Genomic DNA, 15902 nt, shown 5'->3' on the forward strand with positions numbered 1-15902 from the left:
GACTCATCATTGAATTTCCTTGTGTTGCCTTTTCTGGTTTGGGAGTCTGAGTCTGAAAGATCTATTTTACGAAGTCATTGTTAGCAGAAAATGTTTAACTATGTAAGCATTTAGCACTGTTCCAATATCAGACAGAGCCAACATATGTTGGCTCCTTTCTCCCCAAGGAAGCAAAGCTGAAATAAGTTGTTATGGCAGGCAGGGCAAAAATACAGAATTTTGTCCCTGGAATGTTCAGGCAGGCAGCTGGACAGTTGTTCTAGTCCCTCCCCCCCACCCCCCTCCACCTCTTTCTACTTGATTCTCTTAACTGAGGCCCTAGAGTGGACATTTGTCCCCTGCTTCTGCTAACAATGCCTGCCTCCTTCTGACAAGAAAAATATCCTGCATTTCTTTGAAGAAAAACTCATTCTACAACTTTAGTCTTACATAGTATCAAACCATCAATATATACGGGGTCTTATACATCCTTGGTGGAGAAGGCAATGGCACCCCACTCCAGTACTCTTGCCTGGAAAATCCCATGGACGGCGGAGCCTGGTGGGCTGCAGTCCATGGGGTTGCTAAGAGTCGGACAGGACTGAGCGACTTCCCTTTCGCTATTCACTTTCACGCATTGGAGAAGAAAATGGCAACCCATTCCAGTTTTGTTCTTGCTTGGAGAATCCCAGCGATGGGGGAGCCTGGTGGGCTTCCGTCTATGGGGTCGCACAGAGTTGGACACGACTAAAGTGACTTAGCAGCAGCAGCAGCACCAGCATACATCCTTGGTTCCAAATCTGTCTAATCAGGATATTCTTTGCTCCTGATCAAAGTAATGGGTTCAAGGATGAGTATGGGATACCGAAAAGTTAGTCTTGGAATGTTGCCTTGTACAGTTGGGGGAAAAGATACTCTTTTATGCTGATCTTGATAACCTGAGAGGGTCTCAGTCCAGAGTGTTGAGTGAACAGCTTTTTACCATTTAGGGAGCATGTGTCATGGAATAAAGTTGACACCAAGAAAAGGAGAGCCTAGAGATATACCAATGCACATTTGGTCACCTTGATCCAGCCATGCCTGAAACCCATATGGACATTAAATTGCAGGTTTTAAAAGAACAATATTTACCTTTATTTTTTTACACTAAAGTCAGTCTATTTGGATTTCCATCACTTATAAACTAGAGGTTGGAGAAAAAAACACTACCCCCTCAGGTTGGTTAATGTTTAACACAAGGTTCAGTCACATCATGTCATGGGGTCCATGGAAGGGAGACAACCTGCAAACTGACATTGAGATTTGTACTTTCTGTTGATGATACAGCAGATAAGTGCAGAGCTTTGAGGAAAGTCCTTAGTTGGCCATCTAGCACCTCCATCTACTATCTGGGGACTTTGAGCAACTTACTTACACTTTTCTTACTTTATTAGGATTACTATATAACCTTCCATAGAAAGTCATTGTAAGGACTAAACAAAGTGATAATAATCTATTTTTGGAACTCTGTCTGGATATCAGATGGGCTTCCCAGGTGGTGCAGTGGTGAAGTATCTGCCTGCCAGTGCAGGAGATGCAGGAGACCCAGGTTTGATCCCTGACTTGGGGAGAATTCCTAGAGAAGGAAATGGCAACCCACTCCAGTATTCTTGCTTTGAAAATTCTATGGACAGAGGAGCCTGGTGGGCTACAGTCCATGGAGTTCCCAAAGAGTCAGACATGATTGAGCGACTGAGCATGCGTGTTGGATATCTGACCCTTGGCTTACTGCTTTTTATGCGTCATCTAATTCCTATAGCAATTTAAAGAGAAGCATGTCACAAAAACGTCTTAGCCTAGTGCCTGACATATTGCAGATGCTCAATAAAAAGGATTTTGTTGGAGGGAAAGAGTGGGAGCGTGGGACTAGCAGATGTAAACTATTATAAATAGGATAGATACACAATAAGGTCCTGCTGCATAGCATAGGGAACGGTGCTCAATATTCTGTGATAAACCAGAATGGAAAACATTTTCAAAAATAATGTCTATGCATGTGTAGCTGAGTCATTGCGCTGTATAGTAGAGACTGACACAGCATTGTAAATCAAGTATACTTCAATACAAAGTAAAGCATATAAATGAAAAAGAAGAAAAGAATCCTGTCGTCATCATCACTGTCTTCATCACTGAGGTGGAGGGCAACGCTACTCAAAGTCAAAGTCCCTCAGTCACCTAGGGATCACGTGAAAGTTCAGATTCTGAACTTCATGTGTACGAGGGAGCTCCGAATTCTGAATTGCCAACCAGTCCCTAAGTGATGCTGATGGTGCTGGTCTTCAGACGATGTTCTGAATAACAAGGATCCAGCCACCCCCCCCCCCCCACCCCCGGCCAGGAGAGCCCAAAATGACAAGCCTAGTTGACTGGGACTTAATTATTGAATTTTAATCAAGCAATCATTCCATTCAGAGACCTGACCTCCCCCATCCCAACACACTAGACTGAGAAATCTAAATACTTGATGCTCAAACTTTTCTGATGCTAATTAAATCAAAAGCTCTGAGGGAGGGGCCCAGACAGCAGTATTTTTACAGCTTCATAATTTGCAGGCAAGATTAAGAACCTCTGGACTAGAGGTCCCTGGGGAGGAAAAGCATAGACCAAGGGTAATGATCACTTCCACTAATTCACAAAGGCAGAGTTCAAATGTCCCATGGCCTGTTGATCTCTTTTGATAGAGTAAGTATACTGAAATAAAATCTGTTCAACTTTATTACTAACATTTAGCCGAACATATTATTTTTGCTTAACCATGACTAAAATAAGCCATTTTGTAATTGAAATACTGGTATTGTGGATATCTTCCCATTAAGTGATTGCATTAAGCCAGTTCCTCAACTGAGATTTTTGTAGACAAGGGAGGAATCAGGGTAGCAAATGTTATTTGAAAATCTAGTTCCTGCAAATCCTAGAAAAATCAACTTAAGCAGTCAACTGTTCATCCCAATGGTCATAAATTAAAAATACATATTAATAATATATACTATATTTTAAGCATGTACTTATTATTCATATTATTTCAGAAGTGCATGAGGACTCTGAAAAGTAATTAGCTGTTCTTATCCCAATATATGTCTACGTTCAATGTGGGACTTTTAAATTATAAGATGTGCTGACCCATCAGCCATGAGAGACACATGGATTTTAATAACGAAATTGCTATTTCTAGGGGAAAGACTGTCCTTTTCGTTCAGGAAGTGTCCCCATTTCTATCACACAATATATATCACCAGGGATAAGTTCTCTGCCTCTGCCCACCTTGCTCACTTCCTTCTACACAGAAGGCTGCATTGAGGGAAGAAATGGCATATTCTACATTTTTCTGTTTCATAACATCCAACACTCTTCCCATATAGCAGAGAATTGAGTCAATACTTTTATTACTATATCTCACAGGCATGAGACAGTGAAATAGATAAACCTGTAAGAACACAGCTTGGGAGTTATGCTGACCTGTTGCGGGCTTGACCTCCTGGAAAATTCTTGGCTGAGTGAATTTACCTGTAAAATGGGAGTTTTGCCAAGTATTGTACCTCCTACAGGTAAAACACTTATATCCAATCTATCATATTATATTCCTAACATTACCAATACTAATTCACCATGGTTGAATAAAAGAAACTGGCTTTTTCATGAAGATGGCACTAAAGGCAAAGAAGGAAGTCCCTGCCCCTTTCAAAGCCGAAGCCAAAGCAAAGGCTTTGAAGACCAAGAAAGCAGTGTTGAAAGGCGTCCACAGCCACAAAAATAGAAGGTCTGGATGTCAACCACCTTCCAGCAGCCCCAAACACTGAGGCTCAGGAAGCAGCCGAAATATCCTCGGAAGAGCGCCCCAGGAGAAACAAACCTGACCACTGTGCCATCCTCAAATTGCCCCTCACCACCGCATCAGCTATGAAGAAAATAGGAGACCACACCGCACTGGCATTCACTGTGGGTGCCAAGGCCAACAGGCGCCAGAGGAAACAGGCTAAGCAGAAGCTCTATGACATTGACAACAGCTATAGTCAACACCCTCATGATGGAGAGAAGACAGCATACGTTCGACTGGTTTCTGACTGTGATGCTTCAGATGTTGCCAACAAAATTGGGATCATCTAAACTGAGTACCCTGGTAGTTCAGAGGTTAAAACGTTTGCCCGCAATGCGGGAGACCCAGGTTCTATCCCTGGGTTGGGAAGATCCCCTGGAGAAGGTAATGACAACCCACTCCAGTATTCTTGCCAAGAGAATCCCATGGACGGAGGAGCCTGGTGGGCTACAGTCCACGGGGTCGCAAAGAGTTGGACACGACTGAGCAACTTCACTTCAAACTGAGTCCAGCTGGCTAATTCTAAATATAAAAGTTTTCTATTAAAAAAAAAAAGACACCTTGGTTTGGTTTCTCTTTTCATATCTATCGGTAAGGCCCACCAAGAACACCTATCAAACCACTGGCTGTCAAATTCTGGACTCAGAGAAAAATCTTCTCACCTACTCTGAGCATAGGAGGCACACGTAGTTCCACTTGGACCTGTGAAGACCCCCCTGGAGGTCTTACCTGTTTATAACTCCGACCTCAAACTTGAGTTCTTAGGCTGACCTAGCCATGACCTGCTCTGTATTCCAGCCTCTAACCCTTGGAGAAGCAAGGAGCCTGCCCTCAGAGAGCTACACAGAAGGCTGCATTGAGGGAAGAAATTGCATATTTAAACAGAAATCTGTCCTTCCATCAGACTTTAACTCACCAGAGCCTTCCAGGAAGCTGAATGGATACAGGAAGGCGCAGTGCCATAGACCAAAGGAGTCTATGCTGAGTAAGCAGGACCCTCATAGAAATAAAGTCACCACAAAACTTAAAAGAGCGAGGATCCTGGACACATACCCTTCTTAGTAAACTACTGAACAATGCCTTTATGTGGAACACTGCAGTCTTTCCTGGCCAGTACCTTGGAGAGCTCTGTGCAGCTTGCATTGCTTCCTGCTTGCTAGTAGAATAACAATTGCTTCTCTATGAAAGTGAAGTCACTCAGTCGTGTCTGACTCTTTGCGACCCCATGGACTATAGTCTATCAGGCTCCTCTGTCCATGGGATTTTCCAGGCAAGAGTGTTGCAGTGGATTGCCATTTCCTTCTCCAGGGGATCTTCCCGACCCAGGAATTGAACCCGGGTCTCTCGCATTGCAGGCAGACGCTTTACTGTCTGAGCCACCAGGGAAGCCCATTTTTATGTCATTCCTGGCCAGTACCTTGGAGAGCTCCTTGCAGCTTGCATTGCTTCCTAGTAGAATAACAATTGCTTCTCTATTCTGGCTCGCAAATAGGTTCACCAGAACCATTTTCCTAGATTCCATATATATGCATTACTCTATGATAATTGGTTTTTCCCCCGCCTCTAACTTACTTCAGTCTATATAACAGGCTCTAGGTTCATCCACCTCACTACAATTGACTCAAATTCATTCCTTTTTTATGGTTGAGTAGTTGACTCATTGGAAAAGACCCTGATGCTGGGACAGATTGGGGGCAGGAGGAGAAGGGGACAACAGAGGATGAGATGGCTGGATGGCATCACCAACTTCACGGACATGAGTTTGGGTAAATTCTGGGAGTTGGTGATGGACAGGGAGGCCTGGTATGCTGCAATTCATGGGGTCGCAAAGAGTCGGACACGACTGAGCAACTGAATTGAATTGAATATTACATTGAATACATGTGCCACAACTTCTTTATCCATTCATCTATCAGTGGATAGAACAGATAGCTAGCAGGAAGATGCTGAATGGCACAAGGAGCTCAAATTGGTGCTTTGTGATGGCTTAGACCTTAGCCGTCTAGTCAAGGCTATGGTTTTTCCTGTGGTCATGTATGGATGTGAGAGTTGGACTGTGAAGAAAGCTGAGAGCAGAAGAATTGATGCTTTTGAACTGTGGTGTTGGAGAAGACTCTTGAGAGTCCCTTGGACTGCAAGGATATCCAATCAGTCCATTCTGAAGGAGATCAGCCCTGGGATTTCTTTGGAAGGAATGATGCTAAAGCTGAAACTCCAGTACTGTGGCCACCTCATGTGAAGAGTTGACTCATTGGAAAAGACTCTGATGCTGGGAGGGATTGGGGGCAGGAGGAGAAGGGGACAACAGAGGATGAGAAGGCTGGATGGCATCACTGACTCAATGGATGTGAATCTAAGTGAACCCTGGGAGTTGGTGATGGACAGGGAGGCCTGGCGTGCTGCAATTCATAGGGTCGCAAAGAGTCGGACACGACTGAGCGACTGAACTGAACTGAACTGAACTGATGACTTAGAGGGGTGGGATGAGAGGGGTGGGAGTGAGGCTCAAGAGGGAGAGGATATAGGTATACTTATAGCTAATTCATGTTGTATGGCAGAATTCAACACAACAATGTAAAGAAATTACTTTCCAATTAAAAAAAAAAGAAAAAAAGGACTGCCCAGCAGAGCCAAGACTAAATCATTGACCTTGACCTGCAGGCTTGTAAGCTAAATAAATTCTTATTACTTTCATGGGTGGTGCTAGTAGTAGAGAACCCTCCTGCCAATGCAGAGGATATAAGAGGCATGGGTTTGATCCCTGGGTCAGAAGATCCCCTGGAGAAGGATATGGGAACCCACTGCAATATTTTTGCCTGGGAAATCCGATGGACAGAGGAGCCTGGCGGGCGACAGTCCGTGGGGTCACAAAGAGTCAGACAGGACGGATGCCACTTAGCACGTGCGCATTAAAAAAGAAGAAAGACAGAAAGAAAACAATTGGTATAGAGTACATATTGTGTGTCAGTCATCAGGCTAAACCTGATACTTCATCTAATTTAACCAGAATAACAACCCTATAAGGAAGAAAGACTTGTAAGTACTCAAAACTTGCAGAAAGCACACAGCTCACAAGTGGCAGAGAGGGGATTTGAACTCAGGCAATAGAACGTCAAACACCCGCAGCGGGATGAGTAGCCAGCACAGGTGCTGGCTTGCTGCCTCCCTGGGGTCCCATTACTGAGAGAGCTTCAGCATGCATTAGGTTGTCATTTCTCCGCACTGCCAACTTTTCAAGGGGGGGAGGGGGAACTCATTTTGACAGAGCTCGGGGCCGCTGCTGCATGCCCTAACAGTTCGGTAAGAATGAAGGGAAAAATCCTCATCGCTGAGGAATGTATTAATAATTGGGACTGACATAGAAACTACCTACACAACCAACCAGAGCCTCAGTGCGTGAGACCCGCTGGCCTGCCGAACGCTGCGGCACTGTCACTTTAATGCGGGGACTCATCGCGCTCATGTGAAGTGAACGAGCGCAAGCAGGAACGCAGACTTCCGTGGGACCCACCTCTCTTCTGCTGTGGTCACTTCTGTGGCGCTTGCTTGCCTCCAGCTGGGCTTTGGAAATGAGACATCTTTTTTTAGCTGGAATATTCACTGCTGCCTTTCATAATATCAGCTGGAAGGAGTGACACACAGCATTCAAACCTCAGCTTTGTGTCTTCACGAGGAAATGATAAATGACTGACAGGTTGGCTAATAATGGGAGGGAAAAAAAAAACAACTGAAATGCCACCTCTCTGCATTTCCATCAGAGAAGAGAACCAGGGCTTAGAAACCTTTTCTGCCTTTCATCAATCTCTACCCATTTTGTAGTCTGGCATGCTGAGACGTCAGTTCTTGTGGATTATTAAGTTAAATCAGGGACTCCTCTGAGAAGAGCAATCAGTCTTTCAGTTCTCAGCATCTTTGCTTTCTCAGACCTCAGTTCCAAAGGATGTGACCATTCTGGCGGAATAACAAATGTCAGTGAACAATGAATAACCGCTGAAATTTTAAAGTTATGTATATAGGGCAGAGGAGAATTTAGAAAGAAAAGAGAAGTTAGAATGCTCCCTTTATAATTTGGCCACCTTGCACTCTGAGGCTTGCCGAGTGGCTGTGCGGTCTTTATTCTGATAATTTCAAAGCCTTTTCTTAAACCCCCATTATGTGCAAAGCCTCTGTTTTAAAGTACACTCTCTAAAAGGTAAAGGGGGCTCTCATGGAGACAACAAAAATATTTGTCATGATATGAAACTGCACCTTTGTGAGTAGTCAATCAGTCATGTCTGACTCTTTGGTACCCTTTGGACTGTAGCCTGCCTGGCTCCTCTGTTCATGGGATTCCCCAGGCAAGAATACTGGAGTGGGTTATCATTTTCCTTCTCCTGATCTTCCCAGCTGAGGGATTGAACCTGTGTCTCCTGCATTGCAGGCAGATTCTTTACCCACTGAGCCTTCAGGGTAAGCCCATGATATAAAATGCATCGGTCAAATCAAACTCAGTCAACACTATACTGGCCTCATCCTCAGGGACAGAGTGAACACACACCTGATCGTCAGGTAACATACCTGATGAACCAGGCTCTCCACTGGTGCAGTTAGAAAATAATAGACCATGCAGGTCCCTAGACACATGCCTTTTTATCAGCCCATGAAATACAAATTTGTTTAGATTTCCTAAGCACACACGCAGTAGGACAGTCCCGGAGGTGTACCGGGTCATGAGCGACAGAAAGTAGACAGGGATGTAAACGTTCTTTACGCCAGCTGCTGTTCAGTTGCCAAGTCATGTCTTGACTCTCTGCAACCCCATAAACTGCAGCACACCAGCCTTCCCCGTCCTTCACTATCTCCCGGAGTTTGCTCAAACTCATGTCCATTGAGTCGATGATGCTATCTAACCATCTCATCCCCTGCCACCCCCTTCTCCTTTTGCCTTCGATCTTTCCCAGCATCAGATTCTTTTCCAATGAGTCAGCAGACTGCCCACTAAAAATGTTGATGCTAGGGTCACTCCTGATACACTAGATTGGAAGTGGACCTGAGGACTCCCCTCAAAACTAGCATTCAAGATGATTCTGAGGTAGGCCCTGAGGCTATAGTCAGAAAAATGCTGCCTGGAATAATTTACAAAGCAGACTATTGAAAAGGATAGGTAGTCATCTGCAAAGAGTCGGACATGACTGAGCAACTGAACTGAACTGACTGAATCATCTGCCACTAGAATGCAGATGAAGCAATGGAACCTGTGTAACTGGGAATGGTGCAAAGGATACATTCGACATAAGGATCACGTCCACAGGGGGCACACAAAGCAGAAATCACACATGATCGAATCTTACCAAATTCCTTAGGAAGGTACCATGTTGATGACAACATGCCACCTTTCAGAAAATGGAGAGTTTCTTTACTATTATTCTACTACACTGCTCTTTTTTGAGTAACAACAGATCAAGCTATTGGCATGAGCTTAGGGCTATGTTGCACGAATGATACAGAATTTGAAAATGGAGTCACAGTCGGCATGATAAGATGCAAGAGTCAGCAGAGATGGGCAGGAACTGAGGTCCCCTGAGGGTGCCAGATTGAATCATCTCTCTCATTCATTCAGAAAATGCCCTCGACTATCTCAGAGAAATTCTCTCCTGCGCTTGTGCTGTTAAAGTTGTTGAGAAGGAGGAGGAGTTGTAGGGTGTATAAAATTGTTGGGTTTTATTGACTCAACACACACAATTGAATTATCTTACGTTAAGTGTGTGAAAGAGGCCACTCCATTCTAAGGCACTTGATTTTTAAAATGAGGCTTAATTGGACCAGATACACCACATTAACGAAAACCAACTGAACTCAGGTTTTATAAAACAGCTACTGAAACCTATTGGGTTTCTATTTTTTGATCAAATGGATTTCTCTTCGGTCAGAAAGCCTCTCTGTACAGATGCAATGCCTCTTTCAGAAACAATTAAAGAAAAAAAAAAACCCTTCAGTGGAAGGTCATGTTTTAATCTTACAAACACAGAGAAAAATAATTAAATTATCCCTCTGGCTCTCAGGAAGGAATGGAGCAGTTCCAGCATCACTTTTATAAACTCTCTTCCTCCCATTTCCAGGGTGTAGTCAGAGCAGGGTAGATCTATAGCTGAAGAGCCTTTGAGTTTGACAAAGACAATCCCATCAAGTGCGAAAAATCCACCACAGTATTTGTTCAGGCGCTCAGATTTTCTGGGCATCACAAAATGCCTAGTCCATCATATTTGTTTCTATAGGCACATTACATTCTTTAACATACCTAACAGTTACTTTCAGGGGAGAATGCATTTATAAATGAACCTGGTTGCAGCATCTGATGGTCCCCTTTTCCCCCTCAAACTTTTTAACTATGCTCATCAATTACTCGTAACAGTGCAAAGAGTTGGCAGTGTTTACCTACCATTCTTTCTGACTTACTCGGCTCAATCTTGTGGCTCATTAAAAGCATCTCTATTTATTTGCTGTGTGTTCCAGTCTTTAACTTTGGCACAAGACGCCCAAAGTAAGCCCATTTTACTTTTCCCTGCAGTGTTAATTGGTGGAGCATGCTGCCTGCCTCTTCATTAATTATGTCAATGTGTATGAAACTTCCATTTTCACGGGGGTGAATTAACAAGCCTTTTCCGAACGGGGCTGATAGAAAGCCAGCCTGAGAGGCTGTGACGAGGAGAGTCATGAAGGCTGCTGCTGATGGTCAAGGCCACGTTCAGGTACATAGACTGGCTTTGTCCAGCCCCGAAGCCCTGCTCACCCCTCCTTTTGTGACCATCAGCAGGAAACAGGCGCTTTTGTGAAGCTGGGGACAGTCCCTCTGCCCGCCCACACCCCAGAGATCAGACTGTGCTGAACACACTGACCACGTGGGGGTGATGAATGCAGGTGGGGGTGGGCCGGTCCAAGCCCACTCTTTATGTCTCAAGACAGGTTCCCTATTACCTCGCTGCAGGAAAGTGAGAAAATAAAAGGCCATCCCTGCTGAAAACTCCTTCTTAAAAATTTTTTATATCACTCTGAGAGAGAGATGACTTGTGAAAAATTCTCGCTGTTAGATAGAGCCAAAAGAAACACAACACACTCTGAATAACCTTAAGAACCTTAAACCAAATCACACCTTCTGGTTAAAGAAGATCATTCTCTCTCGCTCTCTTTGCCTGTGACTCTGCTCGATTACAGTGAAGGTTGGTAAAAGAGTGACACCTAGTTACTGTTGTGCTGTTTTCTGTCTCAGACTCGCCTCCTCCTCCACGGGCTCGCGGACGAGGGTCAGATACTGATTTCCGTCTTTCGCTCTCTCGCCCTCCCTCTGGCTTTCTCACTCGTTTGCTGTATCTCCAGCTCTCTCTCCATCTCTGTCTGGGGGGCTTGCACGACACGCAGAATGAAGGAGAGGGAGAGAAAGAACATGCAGACTGAGGAAGGCCGAGTTAGCGTGTATTTCTTAATTGCTACTCCCAAACACATCCGTGGGGCTAGAGAACAGTGATTTGCAGAGGATTTAGCCAGAGTTAGGTAAAGAAAGAAAATGTAAGGTTTAAGCTCGCTTCCCCAAAGGATCATAGGGTTAGAAAGAGATGGCAAGATGGAAAAGATTTAGCCTGGTTTCTGAAAGGGGCAGATCCATTCAGATATATGTGTACCCCACACACAAACATCTGAATACACACAAAGACACACACATGCAGGCATATACATACACACATATACAAATGCACACACACATGCACATAAGCACATATGCACCATACACACACAATACAAACACACACATACACACACGTGCATATATTACACATATACACACAAACATATATGCATATGCGTGCATTTAAGCACATATTAACATATACCATACACAGAAAAACACAAATGCACACAAATATGCATGCAAATACACACATATACATACATACATATGAATGCACACAAGCACACATATATATACCATACACACACAAAACACAGACATACTCACACACACATACACACATACCCACATATGCATACATGTACACATATACACACAAACACAAATATATGCGCACACACAGATACCATGCACACACATACATGTGCATATACACACGTATACACACAAACACAAATATATACACAAACACACATATGCATATAAGCACATATTAATATATACCACACACACAAAACACAAATGCATGCATATATACATGCAAACACACATATGCATTCAGTTCAGTTCAGTTCAGTCGCTCAGTCGTGTCCGACTCTTTGTGACCCCATGAATCGCAGCACGCCAGGCCTCCCTGTCCATCACCGACTCCCGGAGTTCACTCAGACTCACGTCCATCGAGTGAGTGATGCCATCCAGCCATCTCATCCTCTGTTGTCCCCTTCTCCTCCTGCCCCCAATCCCTCCCAGCATCAGAGTCTTTTCCAATGGGTCAGTTCTTCACATGAAGTGGCCAAAATATTGGAGTTTCATACATATGAATGCACACACATGCACACACACATATACACACACCACATACACAAAACACAGACATATTCATACACATACATATACACAAATACATATACACACATACCCACATATGCATATGTACACACATATACATACAAACACAAACACATACATACACAAATACACGCATGCATACTAGCACTTATACACACAGAATATAAACATACAAATACATATACATACACATGTGTACATACAAGAGCACATATATACATACAAACACACATATATACAAGTGACAGTTGCTCAGTCATGTCTGACTCTGAGACCCCATGGACTACATAGTCCATGGAATTCTCCAGGCCAGAATACTGGAGTGGGAAGCCTTCCCTTTCTCCAGGGCATCTTCCTGACCCAGGGATCAGACCCAGGTCTCCCCCATTGCAGGCGGATTCTTTACCAGCTGAGCCACAAGGGAAGCCCTTGGTATATATTATGTTTTTGTGTATATGTGTATTTGTGTATGTATGTATTTATATATCACAGCTCAGTTGGTAAAGAATCTGCCTGCAATGCAGGAGACCTGGGTGTGATCCCTGGATTGGGAAGATCCCCTGGAGAGGGGAAAGGCTACCCCCTCCAGTATTCTGGCCTGGAGAATTCCATGGACTCTATAGTCCATGGGGTTACCAAGAGTCAGACACAAGTGAGCGACTTTCACTTTCATATATACCAAACACACACACAATACACACACACACATAGACATACACACACACACACACACACATATACTCACACATGCATAGATAAGCACACATACACACACAAAGTCCGTGGAGACAGTGCCACAGGCTCTTCTGAGATGAGCTTGCCAAGATGTCAGACTTGACTATTAGAAAGTTCTTCCTGATGTCTCACTGCAGTCTTTCCTGCTGTGACTAAAGCTCTTTCTCAGAAGAACTTGAGCATCTACCATCTGCCAAAGCCCCCTTCCCACGGTCAAGAAGCAGGTATCCATTTTCCCTTTGAAGTTAACCCCTGACTACGCTCCTAGGAAGGCTGCCTTGCAATTCCTTTTCTGAGAGATAAAACCCAGAGTAGCAGGTGTAGGATAGGAGGATGAGAAGCAAGTGGATTACAGATTCACACACACCATGGAACGCAGGTTCTGAACAGTCAGTATTGAGTTTTGCTCACAAGTACTTTTTCTTACTCTGTGCAACGGGCGCATTTCTGAGTCCCCTGAGACTTAGACTCTTCAAAACATAAAACGTGAAAATACTGACTGCATTACAGGTTTATGAAAAAAGAAGCAAAACACTAGGACATAGTAAAAGTGAAATATTTGTGAAAAAAATAACAGCTGTCAACAATGGCTTTCTTTTAGCATTTTGTCCCAAGCCAAAGTGGACTCGCAGGAGAATAGCACAGATGTATGGAGTGTTTGCTATATATTAAATGCTGGGCTAGACTCTTTACTCACATCATTATATTCAGTTATCATGATGACCCATGAGGTCAATGTTATTGTCATTCCTATTGCATGCAAGAAAAAACTGAGGCTTAGGTAACTTAAATGGCTGGTGGAATTCTTTTTTTGGCTTGCTCTTTTTTATTGGAGTATAATTGGAAGGACTGATGTTGAAGCGGAAACTCCAATACTTTGGCCACCTGATGCGAAGAGCTGACTCATTGGAAAAGACTCCGATGCTGGGAGGGATTAGGGGCAGGAGAAGAAGGAGATGACAGAGGATGAGATGGCTGGATGGGATCACCGAACCAATGGACATGGGTTTGGGTAAACTCTGGGAGTTGGTGATGGACAGGGAGGCCTGGCGTGCTGCGGTTCATAGGGTCGCAAAGAGTCGGACATGACTGAGTGACTGAACTGAACTGAATTGCGCTGCAGTGTTGTGTTAGTTTCTGCTATCTAACGAAGTGAATCAACTCTAAGTATACATATGTCTCCTTCTTCTTGCACCTCCCTCCTACCCTCTGGCCCATTCCACCCAACTAGTTCATCACAGAGCACCAAACTGAGCTCCCTGTGTGTTACAGCAGCTTCCCACTAGCTGTGTGTTTTACACATGATAGTAAATGGGGGCATCTGGGCTTACTGATGCTCTTAATGATAAGCAGATAGTGGCATGATTTGCAACACCAAACAGTGGAAACAACCCGCATGTACACCAACTGGTGAATAGATAAATAAAACTATGTCTATCTATGCAGCAGGATGTTCTCTGACAACATCTGCTGCGACATGGATGAATCTGGTAAAGATGATGCTCAGGAAAAGAACCCAGACTCCAAAGGCCACCTGTGGTGTGATTCCACGGATGTCAAAAGTCCAGGATAAGCAAACCTGCAGAGATAGAAAGTAAATGAGCAATTGCCTCAAGCTGAGAGGGGGGTCAATGAAAGCTAATGTGCTCCTGGATCTTTTGCCGGGAGATGATGAAAATGTTCTTCCCTCTATCTTCAACTTTAATGAGGTGTAACTGACAAATAAAAATCATTTGTACTTAAGGTATACAACATGATGATTTAATATATGCAAACATCGTGAAATGAAAATGATCTCAGATTAGATTATGGTGATGACTGCACACCTCAGCAAATATATTTTTAAATTTTAAAATTGGATTGAGCACTGAAAGTAGGTGAATTTTATGGTAGGTGAATTGTATCTCAATAAAGCTGTGTAGAGAACAAAACTCCTTTCTTGCTCTAAGACAAGCTACCCAGAACACCCGACTTATAATCTCTTGTGGAATATTTATCTACTTATTTTGCAGAGATGGGAACCACCAGGAAAAAGAAACAATGGAGAGATATGAGGCTGGGGAGCTGAAAGGAAGATCATGAAACACATAGTAGGTCCTGTGAGGGACCCTGGACTTTATTTTCAGAACTCAAAGAAGTGTGTGCCTTGTGTATGAACGTGTTTGTATGTATTTGTGTATATGTGTTTGTGAGTGTGTATATATATGCATGTGCATATTTATATGTTTTTATACATATGTGAGAGGAGGGCATGTCAACCCGTTCCAGTATTCATGCCTGGAGAATCCCCGTGGACAGGGGAGCCTGGTGGACTATGGTCCATAGAGTCACAATGAGTCAGACACGACTGAAGCAAATTAGCACACAAACATATATGAGTATTTGTGTATATGGGTATGTTGTGTGTGTGTATTTATGGATATGTGTTTGTGAGTGTTTGTGCGTATTTGCATATATGTTTGTGAGTGTGTGTATATATTGGTGTTTGTATGTATATATCGGTGTTTGCGTGTATGTTTATAAGTATTTATATGTATGTGAGTATTTGTGTATATGGGTATGTTGTGTGTGTGTATTTATGGATATGTGTTTGTGAGTGTTTGTGCATATTTGCATATATGTTTGTGAGTGTGTGTATATATCGGTGTTTGTATGTATATATATCGGTGTTTGCGTGTATGTTTATGTGTATTTATATGTATGTGAGTATTTGTGTATATGGGCATGCTCACGTTTGTGTGTATTTGTGTGTCTGTGAGTGTTTGTGGGTGTTTGTGTATATGTTCATGTGTGTTTATGCATACGTGAGTGATTGCGTATATG

General features: G+C 43.4%; 1 pseudogene; it reads left to right on the top strand.

Annotated features, from left to right (window-relative positions):
* Positions 1 to 3659: 3659 nt before the first annotated feature.
* Positions 3660 to 4122, top strand: LOC128043434 (60S ribosomal protein L23a-like; annotated as a pseudogene).
* Positions 4123 to 15902: the final 11780 nt, after the last annotated feature.

Source organism: Budorcas taxicolor, chromosome 2 (assembly GCF_023091745.1).
Source record: "Budorcas taxicolor isolate Tak-1 chromosome 2, Takin1.1, whole genome shotgun sequence".
Classification (NCBI taxonomy): Eukaryota; Metazoa; Chordata; class Mammalia; order Artiodactyla; family Bovidae; genus Budorcas; species Budorcas taxicolor.